Source organism: Giraffa tippelskirchi, chromosome 13 (genome assembly GCF_054371585.1).
Source record: "Giraffa tippelskirchi isolate mGirTip1 chromosome 13, T2T-mGirTip1v1.2.pri, whole genome shotgun sequence".
Lineage (NCBI taxonomy): Eukaryota > Metazoa > Chordata > Mammalia > Artiodactyla > Giraffidae > Giraffa > Giraffa tippelskirchi.
In genome coordinates, this window is record NC_137287.1 from 102,896,281 (window position 1) to 102,901,818 (window position 5,538).

General features: G+C 38.5%; 1 non-coding gene across 1 annotated transcript; it reads right to left on the reverse strand.

The window, feature by feature from the left end:
• Positions 1-1,154: 1,154 nt before the first annotated feature.
• On the reverse strand, positions 1,155-1,226 carry TRNAW-CCA (transfer RNA tryptophan (anticodon CCA)). The gene has a single exon. It is a non-coding gene; the product is annotated as a tRNA-Trp (tRNA).
• Between the last annotated feature and the right edge of the window lie 4,312 nt (positions 1,227-5,538).

Consider the following 5,538-nt stretch of genomic DNA (forward strand, 5'->3'; position numbering starts at 1 on the left):
TCTTTGGAGGGTTCCCTTCACTCTATAACTGATTGGATAACTTGGTGCCATTTTGACCTGCTGCTTTTCAGAATAGAATTTTATAGATAATTAAAAATTTTTTATTACCACAAAAATTGTGGGTTACTTGATATTTATTAATGGTGTATAGCCCACTGGTTTTGAGTCTAGGATTTAATGATACCGACTCAGAAGAATTTTAGCCTATTCAACTTTCCTGAGCAGTAGAGCATAGATTCAAAATGACTTACCTTTGCTACCTTTTGTTCTATATTCTTTCCTTTCACCCTTGCCCTACCTTCTTGTTGGTAACGATATATAAATTATATATATATATATATATATATATATTTTGTCTGTGCCAATCTTAGTTGCAGTATGCAAGATCTTTCAGTTGTGGCATGCAGGATCTAGTACCCAGACCAGGGATTGAACGCCAGCCCCTTGCATTGGGAGCATGGAGTCCTAGCCACTGAACCATCAAGGAAGTTCCTATGACAAAAATTTTAATGTTAACTCTATCAGCTCATATTTTTAATTCCTCTACTAAAATAAGAGAAAGCTTAATATATTTTCAAGCTGAATAACCTAAACACTCTTTAATTATTTGCTTTTTGAACCTATTTCCACCATTACAGTTCTAGTCCTAACTTTCTGAATTCTTTCTAAAGGTCTTCTCTAATGAGCTATGGGGATTTGGTTTCCTACCCTTTCTTGCAACAGAGGGTTTTGAGGTATAACTTTGGCTTTATATCTAGATCTCTATTGCTGGGTTTTGTTGGCATTTTGAAAAATTGCCTTTCCTTATGATTTAATGAGTGGCTTGGTTGAAAGACTTTTTGAAAAAGAAGAGAGGGAAATTCAGCTATGTTCATAAACACATTATTTTTTCTTCCCTTGTGATTTAGAATTGGAGAATTATTTTTAATTTTTTTTACATATGTGTCCAAAGAGTCTGCAAGAATTGTTTCTGGATTGTCAAAAGTATGCTTAATCTTAGAAATAAAAATGAAAGTAAAGTGAAAGTGCTAGTTGCCCAGTCGTGTCTTGACTCTTTGTGACCCCATGGACAGTAGCCTGCCAGGCTCCTCTGTCTGTGGAATTCTGCAGGCATGAACACTGGGGTGGGTAGCCATTCCCTTCTCCAGGGGATCTTCCCAACCCAGGGATTGAACCTGGGTCTCCTGCATTGGAGGCAGATACTTTACCAACCAAGCCACCAGGGAAGAGCCAGAAATAAAAATAGTTTTTAAAATTGCCTTACTTAACAATGTGGGGAATCTGGTCAATAACTAGGTAGTATGGTGACAGCCCAACTAGACTTCCCTTGGTGATCATTTTGAACCATATATAAATGCCAAACACTATGTTGTATAACAGGAAAGAACATAATGTTGTGGGTCACATACTTCAAAAGTAAATTCATAGAAAAAGAAAAAAATGGTCTTACTTAAAAAAGAGTAGATACAATCTTCACCCTGTAGAAACCACCAGACATCTCTTTCTCTTCTCTATATGTTAGTAAGAGGAGCTGAAGAGGAAGAAGGACACTGATAACAGATTGTAGACCTTCCTCTGGCTGAGATTTGGTGAAAGATACAGTGAGATTGTGACACTAAAACAGAGAGGTATGATCAACATCTGTCGATCATGAGTTATTTCTGGGGGTCACCAGAAGGCCAGCTGCTGAGCAAGCTGCATTTCAGGGTTACTCTGGAGATTTGTCCATACAAACTTAGAAGCAGAGGATCTCTGGTACAGAAGCACTCCTTATCCATCTGTGGGTAAGACCAAAGAGAAACATTATTCCTCCTCTTTCCTGTTTTGTTTGGCTTAAGTAAACTCATTTTCTCTATTAAATTAGGAGAATTGCAGAAACTACTATGAAGAATATGTGAATGCTACATACTCACTTTGCATTTGATTCATTTACTAGTTTGGGCATTGAGCATCTCTGTGTGCCTAGCAGGAGAGGTAAGGCCAGATAGAGATAGAGCCCAGGTGCTATTAAGTATAGGCTGGTAAGTAGTTGGAGTCAGACACGACTGAGCGGCTGAACTGAACTGAAGTAGTTGGAAGCATGAATTGTGGAAGACTTTAAACCCAGATGGCACTAGTGGTAAAGACCTGCCTTCCAATGCAGGAGACACAAGAGATGAGGACAAAAAGTCCATGCTCTTTCCACTGAAACACTTTTCCCCTCACCGTTGGGACTTTGTATTGTCTATGCCTAAAATCCATATTCTTTAAACTGGTGTTTAAAGTGAGCAAGATAAGTCACTTCAGTTGTGTCTGGCTCTTTGTGATCCTATGGACTGTAGCCCGCCACGTTCCTCTGTCCATGGAATACTCCAGACGAGAATGCTAGAGTGGGTTGCCATGCCCTCCTCCAGGGGATCTTCCTGTCCCAAGTACTGAACCTGTGTCTCTTACATCTCCTGCATTGGCAGGCAGATTCTTTACCACTAGTGCCACCTGGCAACCCCTTATATTGCTGTACTTATTTTTAAATATTTATAGTATCACACCTTGGTATAGATATTGATAATACTTACGATACAAGGCAGAGAAGGAGAATATAGATATATGTGTATCATATAGCTCATAAATATGTTACATGTGTAAACCATGTGTGCTGAAGGGACAATATTCATAAGGAAAGATCCTCATCTTCCCTCGTCTTTCTCAAACTTGACTTAGCTAATCATGAATCTGTACTACTCCAAAACAAATCTTAGAGAAAACTTCCTGAGCTTGCCCAGAAAAACTAACTGGAATTATAACTAGAAATGTATTTAATTCATAGAATATTTGGGAGAGATGGACATTTTGTGTCATCATATCCAGGAACACAGGTGTCTCATCGTCTATGTCCTGTATTTTAAAGCTTTCTCCATGCAAGTCTTACATTTGTATAACCAAAATAAAGTTGAGAGACTTTACATTTTTGCTGCTATTGAAAATTATGTCTATTTTACATTGTATTTTACACTTGCTGATTGGTAACATGAAGAAATGCTGTTGATTTTTGTAAGTTAATTTTATGTCTAGCAATTGGAGAAGGCACTGGTGACCCACTCCAGTACTCTTGCCTGGAAAATCCCGTGGATAGAGGAGCCTGGTAGGCTGCAGTCCATGGGGTCACTAAGAGTCGGACGCGACTGAGTGACTTCAATTTCACTTTTCACTTTTCACTTTCACACATTGGAGAAGGAAATGGCAACCCACTCTAGTGTTCTTGCCTGGAGAATACAAGGATGGAGGAGCCTGGTGGGCTGCCATTTGTGGGGTTGCACAGAGTTGGACACGACTGACGCGACTTAGCAGCAGCAGCAGCAGCAAGCCTACTAAACTCTTTTTGAGTTCTATTAGTTTGTCTTTTGATTCCATGGTTTTTCCAGGTTAAATGATTGTACCATCTGCAAGTAATGACAATTTTTAGCTCCACCTTTTCAGTCCTTGCACATGTTTCTTATTTTTTAACTAATTAATTTATTTTAATTGGAGGATAATTACTTTACAATATTGTAATGGTTTTTTCCCAACAGACCTTCCACTGTTACAATAAATATTTTCAGTGTTAGTAGGAATCCTTGTTTCCTTCCAATTTTAAAGAGAAGGTATCTAAATGTTCCTTGAGTAAATACAACATTTGTCCCAAGAATTCGGCATGTAATCTTTAATGCATTTAGTAAGTTCCCTTCTTCTCCCAATTTCTTGAGATATTCTACTACAATTGGTTTTAGAAATTTATAAAACACTTTATTCTGGATCATTTAAGGTGATTATATAGTCCTTCTCCTTTTATCTATTAACATAAAGAATTACATTGTTAGAGTTTCTGATTAACATATCATCCTCACATTTTTAGATATTTCCTAATTGTTCATGAAGCAACAGTTAGAACTGGACATGGAACAACAGACTGGTTCCAAATAGGAAAAGGAGTACATCAAGGCTGTATATTGTCACCCCGCTTATTTAACTTATATGCAGAGTACATCATGAGAAACGCTGTGCTGGATGAAGCATAAGCTGGAATCAAGATTGCTGGGAGAAATATCAACAACCTCAGATACACAGATGACACCACCCTTATGGCAGAAAGTGAAAAAGAACTAAAGAGCCTCTTGATGAAAGTGAAAGACAAGAGTGAAAAAGTTGTATAAAGCTCAACATTCAGAAAACTAAGATCATGGCATCTGGTCCCATCACTTCACAGCAAATAGATGGGGGGGGGACAATGGAAACAGTGACAGACTTTTATTTTGGGGGGCTCCAAAATCACTGCAGATGGTGACTGCAGCCATGAAGTTAAAAGACACTTGCTCCTTGGAAGAAAAGCTATGACCAACCTAGACAGCATATTAAAAAGCAGAGGCATTACTTTGCCAACGAATGTCTGTCTAGTCAAAGCTATGGTTTTTCCAGTAGTCATGTATGGATGTGAGAGTTGGACCATAAAGAAGGCTGAGCGCTAAAGAATTGATGCTTTTGAACTGTAGTGTTCGAGAAGACTCTTGAGAGTCCCTTGGACTGCAAGGAGATGCAACCAATCTTAAAGGAAATCTGTCCTGAATATTCATTGGAAAGACTGATGCTGAAACTGAAACTCCAGTACTTTTGCCACCTGATGTGAAGAACTGACTCATTTGAAAAGACCCTGATCTTGGGAAAGATTGAAGGTGGGAGGAGAAGGGGATGACAGAAGATGAGATGGTTGGATGGCATCACTGACTCAATGGACTTGAATTTGAGTAAACTCTGGGAGTTGGTGATGGACAGGGAGGCCTAGCGTGCTGCAGTCCATGGGACCGCAGAGTTGGACATGATTGAGTGACTGAACTGAACTGAAATGTTCATTGTATATTTTAACACATTATTAAATTTGGTTATCTACAATTCTATTTGGAATTTTGGCACATACAGAGATACAGAGAGATATGGCTTATTTTCTGTCCTTTGTTATTCTTATCTGGTTTTGAAATCAAGATAACACTAACCTCCTAAAATCATCCAAGCAACTCTTACGTTTCCTCTAATTTCTGGAACAACTTGTGTAAGACAGGAATTGACTGTTCCCTCAAGGTTTGCAAGATCTGAGGTGGCTATATAATTCATCCATAATTAATGTGAACAGAACACATTCAAGAATAAAAGAGACCATTATCAATAATTATGCCAGGGCAAAAGAGCGTGAACAAAGACTAGTCTAAGCAGAACAAACTGGAACTCAATGTTAACACTTCATGAGTACAGGACTTCGTGGGAGAAGAGGCCTCTTTGTACCACGCCAATGTCTTCATGCTTGGTTGATCTGTGCAGGTTTGCATTTCTTTCAGTACTACTCTTGATGGATGGCTTTTCTTTGAAGTATTTTTTTATACTTATTATGCAGGTTCACTTATCATAGAGCAAGATGTTCTGTAAAGCTGGCATGCCCAAAGCACTGTATGTAAGTTTTGTATTCCTCCAATCTCTTTCAAGCTAGCACATTTTGTCACATACTAATTTGTTGAAAACACTGGGCCAGTTGTC